We start from the raw sequence: 17,664 nt of genomic DNA on the forward strand, positions 1-17,664 counted from the left end.
CACTTATGGGCTAAAGTGGTTTCGGTCGGGAGGGTCGCGAGCAGCGCGGGAATGTGACACGTGTCCGGGTACGGGCGGCGATACCGCCAATTCCCCGGACATTAAAGTGCAGTGGTAGAGGGGGTCGCGAAATGACCTACAGCCGTTGGATCTGGGGCCATTGATCTGATGGTTGGTGCTTAACGGAGGTGACAGATGGTTACGGCACAGGGGCCCGATGTAATAAATATTAATAAATCATATCGGGGCTGTGTTGATTGGTTGGCGGGGTGTTTTAGTTAGGTTATTAATTAACGTGGGGTTAATTAATCCCTCATGTGCGCGGGGAATGGTTATTATAAGGTTTCAAATAAACCTATAATTCCATTTAAAACAATGATATATGGCTATAGTTTAGCCGGGGGCGGGAATAATAAAGTTTTGGGGTTTTGCATATATTAATATAATACGGGAAAGGGGAATAAGTATAGGGAGTTTATACAATAATGTTAATAGTTAATATGAGAAATGATATAAAAATAAGCACTAAGTTATAAAGTTTAAAAATTTAGGCTTAAGAGGAAAAAAAAAGTTTCTATGTGATTTTGTACAATTTCCTAAGTAAAAAGGGTTTTACTTAGGCTTTTTATGAAATGGGATGGAGTGATTTGGTGATATTAAGCAGATCTCAATATCTCTGGGGGGAGATTAGTAAGTGATTTGGGAAAAGGATGGAGGGGAGTTAATCATGCCTCGCTTGAGCCACTCCAAGAGTATCTGCTTTGCACTTGTGATGGAGATAATATTAACTCCTCTTTATAAGACAAAACCCACCACAAGTCTCATTCTGCAATAGTAAAACTGCCTACCTGGCCTACTTCGCCTAACATTTTTTCTTTTTCTTTGGGTGCACTTGGACTGGGAGACCCTCATCAATTTCCCTTTTCCTTACATTGTAAACCTATCTAGATCTGCACTTATTTCTTCCAAGGGCTCAGTTTAAGCAGTTGAGCTCCTTTGTTTCTCTACCTATCTATTTATCTGCCAAGATTAAACAGTTTGGATAGATTTCTATTCTCTATCTCTAAAACAGGAAATTCAAACATGAACTGGCCAAGATTAAGCTATTTTGCCATTCATTAACTGTGGTAAAAAGTTCAACAAGATGTACATGATGCTTTATTTACTAAAAATGAAATAGTAGTGGCATTTGGACTTGCACACTTTCTTGGTACTTTTTCTTTAGGGTTCATTTCTTTCACTTTTTTGACCATCTTATTCTTTTTTTTTACCCTTTGATTTTCTTTTAGGGTATACCCTCTTTACGTTTTTTGATTTTTTGATTTTTTCATATTATGGAAAACCTTTGCAACAAGGAAAGGTATGAACATATTGCAGAGCTAATCAACTCAATCATGAAATATGACACCTATTGGTATAGGAGCATAACAGTAATAAAAGTAAATAAAGGAAAAAATAATAACCACGGTTGATGGGACACTTATTCCAAGATGAATGTTGAGAAAGACATCTTAGGGGGTGTTAATTTGGTTGTTTATGGCTAAGGAAATTGGCAAAGGCAATGGCTAAGGATTTGGAAAGGAAAAATGGAATTTTTGGCACATTTATTTATGAAAATAATGGAAATTATGAGAAAAAGGAGGTGAAAGGTCACAAGTTGCATGTGAGGAGGCAATTGAAGAAATATAATGGAAAATGAAGAAAATAGAGGCCTTATTCATAAAAGGGCTTCTGAGGATTACTTGGTAACTTTTTGTCAATTGAGTTTTGGATCTCTCTCGTTATTCTCTCTCTCACTCACTCACTCTTAGACACAGAGTTTTCTTGGAGCACTTTTTCATTAGATCAAGAAAGGCAAAAGAAGGCAAGAGGAAGCAAAGATCAAGTAGGAAAAGGCAAGATCAGGCAGTTACAACAGGATTCATTGTAGGTATCGATTTTCATGTGTATTTTCCTTACTATATTTGGCATGCATGGTATTGCATGTGGTTCTTTTGTTGTTTTGGCATGGGTTTTTCCAGGTGTAACAGTGTTTTCAGCCTAGCCTTGCCATTTCTGGATAGCCATGGTGTGATGGGGTTCTCATGTTTTGGTTGAGATGGATTGCCGGATGGATTGAAAGCTGAGTGAGGTGGATCTCCAAAATGAAGAACACATGGCCTAGTAACCCCTGAACCAGACTGTGGTTTGAGGTAAAGCTGTATTTTGTGTTGCCTCACATGGCGTAGGAATCCTTGTCGTTGAATGGCACGATATATGGTAAATCCAAGAGGTGGTTTGCTCTCCGTTGGGCCTAGCAATGTTGGTTTTGGGATATGTAGTAAAGCTTGGGGAGTGGGTCTCATTTTAGGGTCTAGTGATCTGGGTTTGGATTGCGGTAAATCCTGGGAGACTAGGAGGGAGGAAAATTCCTCACTGTGTAGGTGGAGAAATCCAGTGGCATCCATGCTTGTTTGGCCTAGTGATTGAGTAGAGATCACAGTAAAACCTATTATGATGTGTTCATTGTGTTGACCTAGTGATCTAGGATGGATTACGGTAAAAGCCTAATTTTTATTGATGAGGGGGAGGTGGTTTAGCCTCAGTATGCCCTGGTTGGTTCTTTTGGTTTGAGTCCCACATTCATGCTTAGAATATTGCATGGGGGTGAATGACTAAAGAGAAATTTGGCTTAGTCATTCTATGGTCGGGTGGAACATGGAAGTCCCATCCCAGGTTTGGTTTTTGCATCATTAATGAAAGGTTATTTCTCCTTTTATTTTCATGAGAATTTTAATGGATTATACGTGGTCTATATGGATGTAATTTCATGAGTATTTTTGTTGTTATTATGTTGGTTATATATGTGTTTTATGACAGTAGATAGGTATGGATCTCAACATGTTTTTTCTTGTAAATGAATGGATAATGTATCTATGGTCTAGTAGATGGTAATGCAACAATGACATGAGGGAAAAATGGTTCTTAGTAATTCTCAGATAAGTACAAGATCCCTATGTTTAATTCTGTTGGTTACACCTATAGATTACATGCTCGCGACATGTTTGATGAAATGCTTGTCATGGCTAGTAGGGGTATGATTAAAGTCTTGTTTAACTTATTTCTTTTGCATCATTTTTTCCCTATTTGTTTATTGATCATAAGTTATCATTCCATTCTGGTTAAGGACCTGGGCTCTAGGCTTGAAAAAGTGGCTCAAATCCCGGGGATGCTGGCACAACACTACAAAGTGAGTCTCTGGATGCTAGCATGCAAGCCTGTGAGAGCGACTCTGGGTTTCTAGACATTGTCATTCCTATACCATGAGATTGACTGAGGCTTAATATGGTCAACACTTCAGTAGGACCTAAAGGCAAGTTGTCTAAAGTGTTGGATTTGTTCCAGAGGGTCCTGAAGCTGATGTTGAATGTCTGTGTGTTATGCTTCCATCGATTCCACTTCCTTAAAGTCACATAGGAGGTCGAATCCAATAATAGTAGCCTCTCGTTGCATGTTTACCCTAGTTGGTTGGTTACTTGGGTAAATGTGGGAGGAGGGTGTTACACCCAGTTCGAGTGTTGTGAACCAATCACAACCCCTATTCAAAATTGAAGTGAACGTCGATATCAAGACATACCATAGTGAGATTGATGCTCTGAAGCTAAATCATTGGTTACACCATCTAGAAGAATATTTTAGTGTCCATCAAATTGAGGAAGAATAGAATATTTAATTTTCACGGTTGAAATCATAGGACGATGCCCTAACTTGGTGGGAAATCCACATGGAAACCTTGAGGTTGGATGGAAAAAATTCAGTGACTAATAAGGAGGAATTCAAAACCCTCATTAAGTCACAATTTTACCTTATTGGGTATGTAGAATACTAGTGGATTCGATGGCACTACTTTAGGAAAAAGTTGGGGGAAAGCATGTAGTAGTATGCCACAGAGTTCAAAGAGATGATCATAATATTGGATATCTCCCCAAAGACCCCAGATGTACTCCTTAAGTATTTTGGGGGTTTAAAAAACCATCTATGAGAGAAAGTGACATTAGAGAAATTTTTGGGTCTAAAATGGGCCTCCCAAGGAATATTATAAAATAATGTGGAAATAATAAATAAAGATTAGATTACATCATCAAATTTTATAGGGAAGAAAGAAAAACTACTCATTCAACTCATATTTTCAACTTATCTCTCTACGATTTTACTCAAATTTTGAGTGGGAGCACTTTTTGGAAGCATAATTTAATTCCTCATCCAAGAGTACCCTTGTTTCATACTTTTGATGGACCCTGCTACATAAAAAATCAGAAATACATGAAAAATGTGATTGCAATCGCATTTTTCATGTATTTCTCATTTCTCGTGTAGAAAATTCCATCAAAAGTATGCAACATGAGTACTCCTTGGATGAGGAATTAAATTTTGCATCCAACAAGTGCTACTGATCGAAATTTGAGTAAAATCGTAGGGAGATAAGTTGAAAAATATAGTTTTTTTTTTTTTTTTACTCCAAAAATGGTGAATCACCCCCCATGGTTGAAATCATCATATTGAATCCTATTGGTTCTTATAAAGTTTATTTTGGTTGTACATTTTTATTTTGAGGCCCATTTTAAACCCCAAAATTTATTTAATTTTTGTTCAAGCCCAAATCAGTGGACAAGGTTTGTGTATAGGCATAGTACCTGGAGAACATAGGCATGAAGAAAGCACAATAAAATAGATTGAAGAAGAAGGAGAAACAAGAAAAATCTAAGGAGGGGAAGAAGAAGCAGATAAGGGGAAAAGGTAAAAGGATGGTAGCCACAACACATCAGTGTAAAGATCCCAACAACCACTGTGAACACAAAGAACAAAATGAAAGACAATAAGAAGAAGAATCTCATGGCCACTAATTTGAAAAACCAAGTTGAAATCATCTTGAACATGGATGAGAAGATCGTCTATATATTGATGCAGAATGAGTTGAATTTGAGTAGCCTTTAACAACAATAAGATAAAGAAATAACTAAACTCTTCCATACAAAATACAGGTTAAGAGGATAATGATTGATCCTTTGTTTGACTCAGGATCGCAGGTGAATATCGTTGTAGCAAAGTTGGTCAAGAAGTTTGGGTTGAAATTTCATGATCATCAAATACCATATACATTGGGATGGGTAAATAAGGATGCAAAGTTGAAGGTAAAAAAATAGTGCAAAACTAGATTTGTTATGAATGTTAATTTTATTGATCAAGTATAACTAGATGTGGTTCCCCTCGATGTATGTGGAGTATTTTTTGGGGGGTTGCTACATGTACATGTGAGATGCAATATTCATGCAGAGAGCCTGTTATGCTCTTGACCTACGAGAAGATGACAGAATACCAAATATACGAAGAAACACAACCCAGAACACAGAACGAAATGAGAAATAACATGTATTTTATTATTCAGAGATGAAAGCAATGTTCAATTGCCTCTTCGAGGGGGAAACCTCCAATAGAGTAGGGCTCGATTACAAAATAAGACACAACGCTCCTCAATGGGGAGTCTCTATCCTTTATATAGGATTCATACATGCAATACCATGGGTTAGTACCATGGTTCTCTTAATACCATCTACCAATACCATGGCCTGTTTGCAACTAATTGTGGTCCCTTTCTTTAAATGTGGGTCAACCACTTACAATTATTAATACGGGCTTTATTGACACTTTAACTAACTATAACTATGACTCGACCCTATTACATAAATAAAGGGGTTAGGTTTGGACCCTAATAGAGCAAACCAATATTGGCTCATCAATGATGGAAAATTGTTCACCATCAAAGCACACAAAGGCAAGTAAAAAATCTCACTGGTGAGTGCCAAAAAAGCTAAGAAATTGATTAGTTTAAGCAAGAAGTATGTTTTGCTTCTTTTAAGAGAAAACACATTTGTAGAAGAGTCAGAAAGAAGTAAGGAATCCCTAGAGGGGTGTACTAAGAAATAGAAACAAAAATTAGAAGAGTTTCTATAGACATATAGGGATGTGTTATGGGATCCTAAAGGGTTACCACCTAAGAGGGAAGTGAAGCATGAGATCCAGTTATTGTCAAACTCCCCATTGCCAAACATTGGGCTTTACAAGAAGTCTATTATAGAAGCAAGGGAGGTGAAGGGACAATTGCGTAAAATACTAGTATAAGGTGTCATTCAAGTGTGCACATCACCATGTGGAACACCCATCATCACTATGCCAAAGAAGGATGATGACAGAAATATAATGCCATGCATTACATAGGCTAAATGGCATGAATAACCACTCATACAAAAATTTCCTGGTTTTGAAGGTAGTATTCTAGGTATCTTCTTCTTTGACTCGAACCTAGTGATATCCATACTTTAAGTCCGGATTGGTGAAGTATTTTTCATGTTGTAATTGATCCAGTAGATCATCTATCCTAGGAAGGGGTCAACATGACTTTGGTGTGACTTCTGAGGGGACACAACCAGAATCATCCAAAGACCTAGGATGAAAATATAATATATGCAACATTATTACAACAGAGTAGTCCACATTTCTACAGGAAAGTCCCCATTTGAAACGTTTTTTGGATATTTGTTACCTTCACCTTTGGACATCGCATATAGGAAGTAAGTATAAGAGAGGGAAGATCTTATAGGAGACGCCTTGAGGGTTGGAAATTTTATAGAGAAAATCAGGCATATCCATAAATAGGTGCAATAACCACAGTAAAAGTCGCAAGAGAAATATAATGGCATGCATGACCAACATAGAATAGAGAAAAAATTCAAGGTGGGAGACAGAGTATGGCTACAATTGAACAAGGAGAGGCTACAGGGGCCTAGTAATAAAATTAAGGATCTAAGGTATGGTCCCTTCGAGATACAAGAAAAGGTGGGTGATATTTCCTATCGACTCATTTTACCACCATATATTTTCATTTACTCAATTGTGAATGTAGAGAATCTGAAACTCTATGAGCCTTCCATGCTAGATTAGGAAGAGGAACAGGTCGTACCTTTAAGGAGGATTTGGCACCAGTTGCTCAAGTAGAGTTGACAGAAGATACAGTTTTGTAGAAGAAGTCCAAAACTACAAGTCAAGGGCAACATGACCTTTATGACATTGGGTAGAAAGGAAAACGTTCAGGAAAAGCTAAATGGTACATCAGAGAGAAGGTGGAGGAAAATTTTCCTCACCTCATTTAGTAGAATCTTTTGGGGACGAAAGGCATCCCAAAATGGGGAGGTGTGATCCATATCGGATCATTATATTATTTTTCATCCATCTCAATGCTTTTAGAATGGAAAAAGTGGACGAATCAAATCACAAGTCCTTCTTTACGGTGGGACCCAATTTGGAAAATTGGAGTTTGAAACCTTCTGGGAGTGTTTTGAGTCATCAAATGATGTTTTTTGGGGGTAAAAAATTGTTGATTTAGTGCTGCACATTTTTTTCCTATTCTACACACAAGTAGGTCTCCAATAACACAAGAATCATGTCAATCGAAGTCCGTATGAAAAAGTTATGCCACTCAAAAGTTGACCTTCCTATTTTATCCACCATAATTCGAGAGGATACCACCTTAACCCTCATTGTTCATGAAAATGGGGTTAGCCATGTGATTATGATGTAGAATACTCTATAAGAGTTTATATTACAACTCTAGTTAATATTTGAGGTAGTCAAACCTCACTACTAGTAGGCTATCAAGTTGTGTTATAACTAGGCCACTAGGAGGAAAAAGGGTTTCATTATTTTGAGTACATTTGTTCCATAGCTAAGCACAAATAAATGATAGGGATAGGAGATAGAGCATACAGAGAAAATTTGAGCATTCTAGTAGCCCACAGGCCACAAGCCATACTTCTACCTTGCAAACATTTTCTATTTATAGAAAGAGAGCAGAGCAACCTCATCTTCCAGCTAGGTTTTTCTCCCAAAAGGGTTTCCCAATTCGTATCTTGTATCAATTGTGTGTGAGATTTTATTTCATTGTTCTCTATTTTCTACATCATTTTAATTCATATGCATGCATTATTAACATTATTCTACAAATCCATAAATCTGAAGAAAAAAAAAACCATAATAATATAGAATTTTAAATGTAAATATAATTTTATCAGATTTATTGTGATGAACCAAACAATAAAATATCCATAATAATTTATAGATCATATTTTTCTTATACATTTATTTTAATAATAAAAAATATTTAGTTAAGTATTTTTAAGCTTCATCCATGATCCACATAAAAAATTTAAAAGATTTAAACCTTAAATTTATATAACTACTTCATATCAAAGCAATCACTCCCCGAAACCGAATCACTTTTTACAAAATTTTCCACTCAAAAATGTTATTTTAATTTCATTTTTTAAAAAATTATTACACTATCTTCATTAAATTTGAGAATGATAGAATATCCCAGTTTTAAGGCTTCCATTTCTGGTTAAAAAGAGATAAAATTTCTATAATTATAAAAACTATTACTAAATTGCATAACCATTGTGTCCAATTTTTATTAATCATTATAAAATTACGATTTCAAACAAATTAATTTTACATTTTTAATATAATAATAAAAAATTGATTATAAAGTAATTTAGTAAATAATTTTTTGTTATTATATTTTATTTGATAATTATAATTTATACTATAATATTTATTATTTATATAATTATTTTAAACTTCATATAGCCAAATATTTTATTTTCTAGTTTGTAGATAAAAATAAGATGTTTGTGTAGGTTCAAAGCCATACAACAATAAAACTAGAAACTATTATAATAATATATTTGTGGAAATTGATCTAGAGTGAGAAAGATAATAATTATTTCTTAGAACCATTCCAAATAATCTAAATTGAAAATATAATTATTTTTAATATTATTTCAATTATTAAATTACCAAAAATAAATCGTATACATATTTATACATAATAAATTGTTTTAATAGTTATTTAAAATATAATTTATAAGTTGATAAATATGGAGACATTATAATATTTGATATGTGTAACCTTTTTCAAATATTGCAATAATTATTCAACTATCCTAAATCCATGTTAATCCCAAAATGAAAATTATTCAACTATCATAGATCCATGTTAATCATAATGTATGATGAGGACTAAATCTATGTAAACATTTTTTAGAGTGAAAAACTAAAACAAAGGTTTGAACCTAGAGACATGTGATCCATCTTGAGACTTAATAGGATTAACATAAATCTATGGTGGTCACACACACACTATATGTCACCACCAAGTTGAGTATGAGTGGAGGCCTACCAAAATAGTTGAAATATTTTACTTCAATATGGGCATTCAAATATTTTATTTATGACCCACATTATACATTGAAATGATTTCTCTCATGTTGAAATATTTTAGTCAAAGTGCATATTGAAATATAATGTATATTTCTACTCATCTTGTGTATTGAAATATTTTCTTTATAGCCCATATTGTTGAAATATTTTACTTCAACATTGATATTGAAATAATTTAGTCAACGTGCATATTGAAATAAACTATGTATATTTACTAAATGTGTATATTGAAATATTTTGTTCTTAATCCATATTGATTTTTTATTTTTTGTTATTAATATTTTTATTTAAAAATAAATAAATTACATATCTCTTTCACAATGGAAAATGAAAATATAATATTATTTTATATTATATTATGTTATTGAATATTGATATAGAGATATTGTGTTTATGGCTTCATTTTTTTTTGTTATTCATATATATATTTTTAAATACCACATGTGAATTGAACATAAAATGAATTACACATCTCCCTCATATCATATTATAATATACATGCTATTTTTAGATGTCATGTCTCCACTCTAAATTGAGTAGTGAAGCAATTACACCTCCCTCATACTAAAAATGTAGAAAGCAATTATAGAATAAATTAGAAAATTTTACTTTACCTCTCTATATAAAAATTGATATAAAATTAAGGTGAGAATTAAAGTATTTTATTTGTGGTAATTTTTTTTGTTTTACTAATATTTTTTTTGTTAATGTAAGTATTATTTTATTATTTTTAAATATAAGACAACATATTTTTCATGTTGAGCTATCCAAATTATATATATATATATATATATATATATATATATATATATATATATATATATAAAGAGGTTGTGCTTTGATAATGAGAATAATGGTATGTTAGATTATTCACTAAGTTTTAATTTATTGAGACATGTTTTAAATAGTTAAGGTTAAAAGAATATATTTTGAATTATTGGAATTTTAATTAGAAAAATAATTTAATTGTTATTATTGTTTTTTTAACCTGGAAAAATTTATCCAATATTTTTCATATAACTTAATCCTATCAAGTTATGCCACCTTACAACTAAAAACGAATGCAATTGACAATATACATCAGAGACTCTCAGCTTAGATTTCCCACACATAATGTAACCATGTCTTAATTTTTTTTTATTTTAATAATTTATAAACAAAGTGCATAGTTATGTGCTTAATTGTTTTTCTTAACAATCAATCTACAATGCCCTAATTAATCTTCAAAACATTTAAGATCAAATCCATTTCAAATGGATTTTCAATCCATTTTTTCCCATGTTCTCATAATTATTTGAATTGCTCCTTCTTCCATCTTCTTTTCAAAGAAATGTTCTACATTCCTCAATCACCTTAACTACTATCATCTAATTGGGGCATGTGATGATTTCTTGTTGTCTCCACACTCTTCCATATCACTTGCCTACTAGCATGCATTCTTAGAGTCATTGATTCATTCTATTCATAGAGAGTATCCCACCAACATTGAGCTTTAGTCACTTTCTTCATTTCCCTTTTATTTATGCTCCCTTCATCCTCTCTTCTTTCCTTTGATGGGTTGAGATCACTTTAACCTTATGCTCGATCCCTTTTTCATAACCTCTTTCTGTCACTACCTTCTCTCTGATGCTATGAGATTTGGTATGTCATTGGTCCTCATGAGCTTTACCCTATCACTTTCTTTGTGTTTTCCTTAATATCACAACTCATGATATATGTTTTCAAACTTTTCTCCTCATTCCAAAACACCACATTTATTATAACCACCTCTTACTTCTCTCACAAGCTCTAAAACTCTCTTGAAGTCTTAACATTGTACTTGTTTCCACACCACTAATTGTCTTTTCTTCAAACATATTATTTATGTCAGACTACCTCACCCTTGACCTCCAGTAATGCTCATCAGAAGGCCACAACTTCGAACCTCTATAAAAGCTTTATCTCTTTTTACCCCAATGATCAAAATTACATGTCTAAATTCCCTTTAAAATTCAACCTATTGTTCTTACTTACAATCTCTTAATGGATTCATTGTTCTTCTGAACTTGATTTATTGATAAAACTCTAAAGTCTTCTAGACCTTTTCCCCCTCAGACAAGTATGTCTCATTTCTCATTCACTACATTTGTTATACATACTCCTCACTCTATTTAACTTAATTAGTATATCAAATTCTCTTATGTCACAAGTTGACATTTTAAGAAAGTTAGAGAAAATAAATATTCTTATTATAATGACTTTTTCCCCTTAGACAAGTATGCCTCATCTCTCATTCACTGCAATTGCTATACATAGTCCTCACTCTATTTAACTTAATTAGTACATCAAATTCTCTTTGTCACAATTTGACATTTTAAGCAAGTTAGACAAAATAAATATTCTTATTATAATGACTTCATTAAATACTTAATATTTACAATAATATAAAAAAAACACACACAAACTTTTTGAACATTATGATTTATAAAAATTTTCTACAACTTTGAATATAAATACAGTAAATTTTTTTATAAATCACAATGTTCAAAAACATTATGATTTATAAATTCTTCTACTACAACTTTGAATTTCAATATTGAGTTTTAAAATTGTATATATTTATAATTAATATATAAAAAAATTACAAATTTTAACATGGTATTAATTCAATATAAATACCCACATTAACCCAAAAAAAAAAATTGATTTACAATTTTTTTTTAACAAATTAACTCCGTAAGAATCCTCACCACAATTATGAAAAGAGCAAAGATAAAAGAGCAACCCGCCTTTTAAGAAAAGAGCAACATAAAAGATTATGTAGTATGCAACAATATCATCCTTATGGGATTCCCAATCGATTGAAACGATTTCAACTCCGATTAAACATGGAAAAGACTTTACAAGTATCTTGTTGAGAAAGTCTTCTTTGTCTAAAGGTGAAGTTATGTCAAGATTGGTGTGGACTATTCTTTCCTGGGTTGAAATTATTAGTAATAGCGTACACTGTGAAAAGAAATCATGGATGAAGAAAAGTGGGCAAGGCCAGGGATGGGATGGGGTTAAGAGTTGGACATGGATTGGACTAAGGCCAAGGTGAAAACATTGACATGGATGGGCATAAAGAGGCACAATTGTGATAGATATTCATTAAAATTACAATGTGAATCATGATTGTCCTTTCCGGAATAAAATTCCTTAACAATAAAGGTGATGGAAGTGGAACATGGGGTGGGGGAGTACTTGGAATGTAGAGATGATATGACTTGACATTTGGGTGAAGATTGCGAGATATTCCTATGTATGGTGCAAACTTCTTCCCATTTGATGCTCATCTATCTATAACTGTTACTTGATTGTCTATTACTCTATGGTTAATGCATATTTATATAAAGTTGAGTGTGATGTTTGTTGATAGGTCTCTATTTTATTTTTTTAATTTTATTTTACCAGTGACTTACATGAAATGATTATTCAAAGACTTCAATTTTAATGTTTATATAATTATATTTTATAATTAGAGTAAATTTATATAAATAGATTATATTTTATAGCTAGTATATATTTATATAAGTCAACATATTAATTTTTTCATGTATTCAGAGGAATTGGTGGTAATTAAGTTAGGTTCATACTTATGTGACATACAACTACTATTATTATAATCTCTAGGTGTATTACACACCTTCAAACACGACACACATTTTAGGGAATGTTTGAACTAACCACATCACAAGGAATTCTTTATTAGTACACTCTATAGTACACTCTATCACCAACAAATTTACACCCCTCATGGTAATTGAAGGGTTAATATTAATTGGCAGTGACCAATGCTAATATTTACTTGCTAATTGCATCTTTGCTTTACCTTGTTTGTATGTCTTTCTACTGGATGTGTATTTCGGGTGTTATGTATTTGTTTATGGGAAATTGAATTTGTAATTAATTGAAAGTCATAAATATTTATATCTAATAATATGATGTGCTAAATTTATGTATAAGGTATTTCTTTCAAATCCATTGCACAAGTGTGTTTGGGGGCTAGTTTAAGACCATGCCATGTTTTGAGTTGCATTTTTGATAAATTTGTTGTTGGTCTAAGTGTTCATCCATCTTTGTTACTGTAAATTACTGTAAATTTTCAACTAATAGTTTTTTAATTTAAGTTAACAAATCAAGGTTCTAATCTAATCAGAGTTACTGTATTAGGGTTTTGTATGTTGCATGATCCTATATATTGCATTGCAAATGATGATGAAAGTTAGAGGGACAAATCTAGACATTTTACTGGTTTTCCATATTAAAGGTTTCCAAGGAAAATTTCTAAGTATCATGTGTGGTATGCATTATTTTAGGAAATGAGGAGTTTCACATCTTTATTCAAGGTTATAATATTGTTAAGTTGTAATGTTTATAATTTGGTCCAACTTAGGTAGTAATTGAATGTGCAAAGCATATGTTTCTAATTGAGATAGTACTAAAAATAATAAGCTGAAACAACATTGCTTCCAAATAAGCATATAAGACTTTAATCACTAGTGAGGTGTTATAAAGAAATCCCCTATGCAAAAGAAAAAAAATAAAGACTATCACTATGAACCCAACGAGCAAGTTCAAAAGAAAGAGCAATTCCTAACGAGCTACCATAGAATGACACCCATCGAGGTTCTCTCTCATTTAAATTTAATGAGAGTGAGAAATGAATTGTATCAAACACCTATTATCTCTAAATAATAATTCACTCTTTAAAATAAGAAAAATAAGTATAATCCTTGCAAACACTACTTATGTACACAAATAAATAGATCGAATCTCACCCTTATAATTTCCTTAAAACTTACTATTTATAAATTATAAAATTGTGATTTTATAACCATCTTATAAAATTTTAACTCAACTACTTGTAATACAATTCCATTATTTCAATGATTGTTTTTTTATCCTTAAAATAATATATTATAAATATTTATATTCATTTTAATATAAAATAATAATAATAAGGGATTTATTAAATCTCAACTTCAGTTAGTGTGCTGAACTTATATATATAATCACTTGTGCTAATTTATATATAAAACGCCTATAAAGACATACCCACCCTATAGCGTTAGGTTTCATCATCATATCTTATGAATAAACGAGGGGTAATGGCCATATCATAATTTGAAAATGGAAGTATGAACTTTTTCTGTACCTTTTAGAGAATGATTACCATTGTTAGGTTTGGTTAATTTGAATAAGAAGTTTTTTGTTTTTTATTTATTTATTTTCTTTAATATCTAATATACTTCATAATATAATATAATATTTAGTGAGTGTATATATTGAAATATATATTTTGTTGAATTATTAGTTTTGTTAATTTGTTTTTGTTTAGGTTAAATATATAATATATTTTATAATATAATATTTAGTGAGTGTATATGTTGAGATATTTTTTGGGTGCGAAATTTTTTAAAAGATTAATTATATATATATTTTTTAATTGATCAATTATTTATATATAATATATAATATATTGTTGATAAAAAAATATAATTTTATCAAATTTATCAACGTTGATTATTGTACTCAGTAGTTGAGATGTACTATGTGAATATCATGAGAAATAAGAGAATCTTATAACTTTTTCATTTGGAAAAATATGAACGAGTTAGCTTTCTTATTATCATTATTAAGTATATTAATTTAATATTAATAAATATTTAAAATTGTTAAAAAATATTTATTAAATTATAAATTAAATTAGAAATTTAAAATTTAAAATTTCAAGGAAAAATAGTGAGTTGAAATTAAACTTTTTAAATTATATATATATATAACTTGACAAGTAAAAATAAAACTCAATGAATTTCAAGAAAAAATTATTGGGTTGAAATCAAACCTTTTAACTTTTACATATAAAAACATATATAGCTTGATAAATAAAAATAAAACTCAATCTGAATTACAAGAGTATTAAAGCCAATTTGATTTTTTAATAAACTAATTTGATGCTAAAAGATATATGAGATATTGACTCAATAAGACAGAGTGGCCCCACAAAGAGATGGAACAATATTCCATGAGGTACAAGTGTAGGATATGCCTTTTGTTGTTTGCTATTGCTTGCCGTTAGGATATGCCTTTTGTTCTTTCTTATTAAAATAATAATAAAATATAATGGTCGGCATACGTAAATGCACAAACAAAAGGCAGGGAAGGGAATATTCCCACTCTCCGCAATGAATGCGTACGATTACTTTCGCCAAAGTCAAAGCGGATGCTGTTGCTGACGCGATTCGATACGGGAATCTGTCGCGTACAAAGAATCCCACGCCGTGCATGATAAGGAAAATCTTAAAACACAATATTCCTTCACGAGGCATATTCTCTTTATGTATGTGTAAGGGAATCTCTTTTCAAGGAGGTTGAGTTAGAAGCAAAGAGGCTCCTAAGGGTCCCTCTCATTTGATTTTCCTCTAATGGGTGGGGCCTACGTGGCATTTTAACTATTACCACGTTAGCATTTGATTTTTATCGCCTAGTGGCAAGACCTTTGGACCTTTGTTCAAAGTGTTCCATGGGTCCACTGACATTATTTGTTTGTTTGTTCATGATTACACTGGGTGATGGAGAAGCTAATATTCTTATCCTCCATAGGTTCTGCAGTCTCTCTCAAGACTTTTCACTGCGCTGAAGTGTTGGGCAAGTTACTTATGTAATGAATTTTGTATTTTTTTATATAGTCAATAAAGTGAATAAACTTGCCAAACACTTCAACATAAATACTATATTAAAGTATTTGGTAAAGTACCTACTACATTATTTATCTTTTAATTATTGTGATAAAGGTATTATTTATCATTTAATTATTGTGATAAAGGCATATAAATGTAGTGAATAAACATGCGATGTGAGCTTAAGTAATATAGTTTATATGGTTAAAGTGCATGCCACATTTGCATTAGTGTAAGAAACCTTGAGCAAACTAGGCACCTATGAAAATCAAGATTCCCTTTTCACTATGTGACTGGACCTTATAACTTTTTCTAAAAAGAATAGATTAATGGGTGGTGTTGAAAATTATGAAAGTTATAAATTCATGTTATTTGTTTATTGTATTTAATTAAAGAATATCATTTTTCTAATTATTTTAAAATTTAGCAAATAAAATTATTGTTTGTCTTTTAAGAATCATTTTAACTATTGGTATTAGGTCTTTTAAATGAAGTTGTTATTTTAATGAACGCATGTTGTATGAGGTTTAAATTTTTAAATTTCAAATACTAAATAATAAATTTTAAAAAACGATATTTATGTTTAATTTTTTAGCGTTAAAAATGATATTTTATGTTTAAAATTTTAGCGTTGTTTATGGAGGTGGTAAAGTTGTCTAAATAGTAAAAATTGGGAAGAATCCAGCCTAACAGTTAGAGTGTCTGAATTCCATTTTGGATGATGGAAATGGATTCAATATCATCAAAAACCTTTAGAGCACCCAAAATCTTGAAATTTCATAGCTGTAACTGAGATTTCCAAAAATTTCTACTGAATTTTAACAAAATCCTGTTAGAATTTCCATTGTTCTATGCGAAAATTTGAAGTCTCCTTAGACTAAGCATTATTTTTAATTTAAAATAAAGTATAAAGCGACAAATCATTAAGTTATCGATTTTGTATTATTTTTTTTTAATGATTTAAAACCTTTTAAAAGGATGCACATAAAATTACGTTTAAATTTTATGTAAGATGAATGATGATGATGATTATTAATGTCCACTAAGACCAATGCGGTCTATCGGACCTTAAGAATAAGAATCTAATTGTAATTCTTTAGAATCTTATTTCTGTGCTAAAAAAGAAGGGAAATAAGTGCACCAAGATCACTATAGTTGGGTTGACTTAACAAGTCAAGAAGATTGGAAGTGTGACAAATGTTAGGGAAATGAGAGCGGATGTGAGTAAGGGTCGAACAATCTAAAAGAAAGTGATTTTCATCCTCCACCCTCTTAGTATTGCAAAGCTGACAAATTCTATATGTCCCATGGAGTCTTGGGAGTAGAACACGCCCGGTTTCACTTCAAAGCTCATGAGAATTAGTTCTAATCTTAGCAATGTTCATCTTTTTCTTCGAGCTGGTCAAAACATAAAAATAATTCTAGTTCTCAAGGGTGGGGTTGATCACCTCCTTATAATATCTTAGCTTCCTTTTACCCTCTAAGTCCTTATCCTCCCAAATCTTATCCTTAAATTTAGAGGTGATAGTATCTTTGACACTATCCTTGCTCCCCAGGATGATCTCCCTGTTTATCCCCCAATGGTTTGTAGAGTTGTAACTAGGGTCCCTCACACCGCTAATTATCCCACATTAATAAGTCAATCCGGGAA

Source organism: Pinus tabuliformis, chromosome 2_2, assembly GCF_031772625.1.
Source record: "Pinus tabuliformis cultivar Carrire ecotype Pingquan chromosome 2_2, CPIR1, whole genome shotgun sequence".
Lineage (NCBI taxonomy): Eukaryota > Viridiplantae > Streptophyta > Pinopsida > Pinales > Pinaceae > Pinus > Pinus tabuliformis.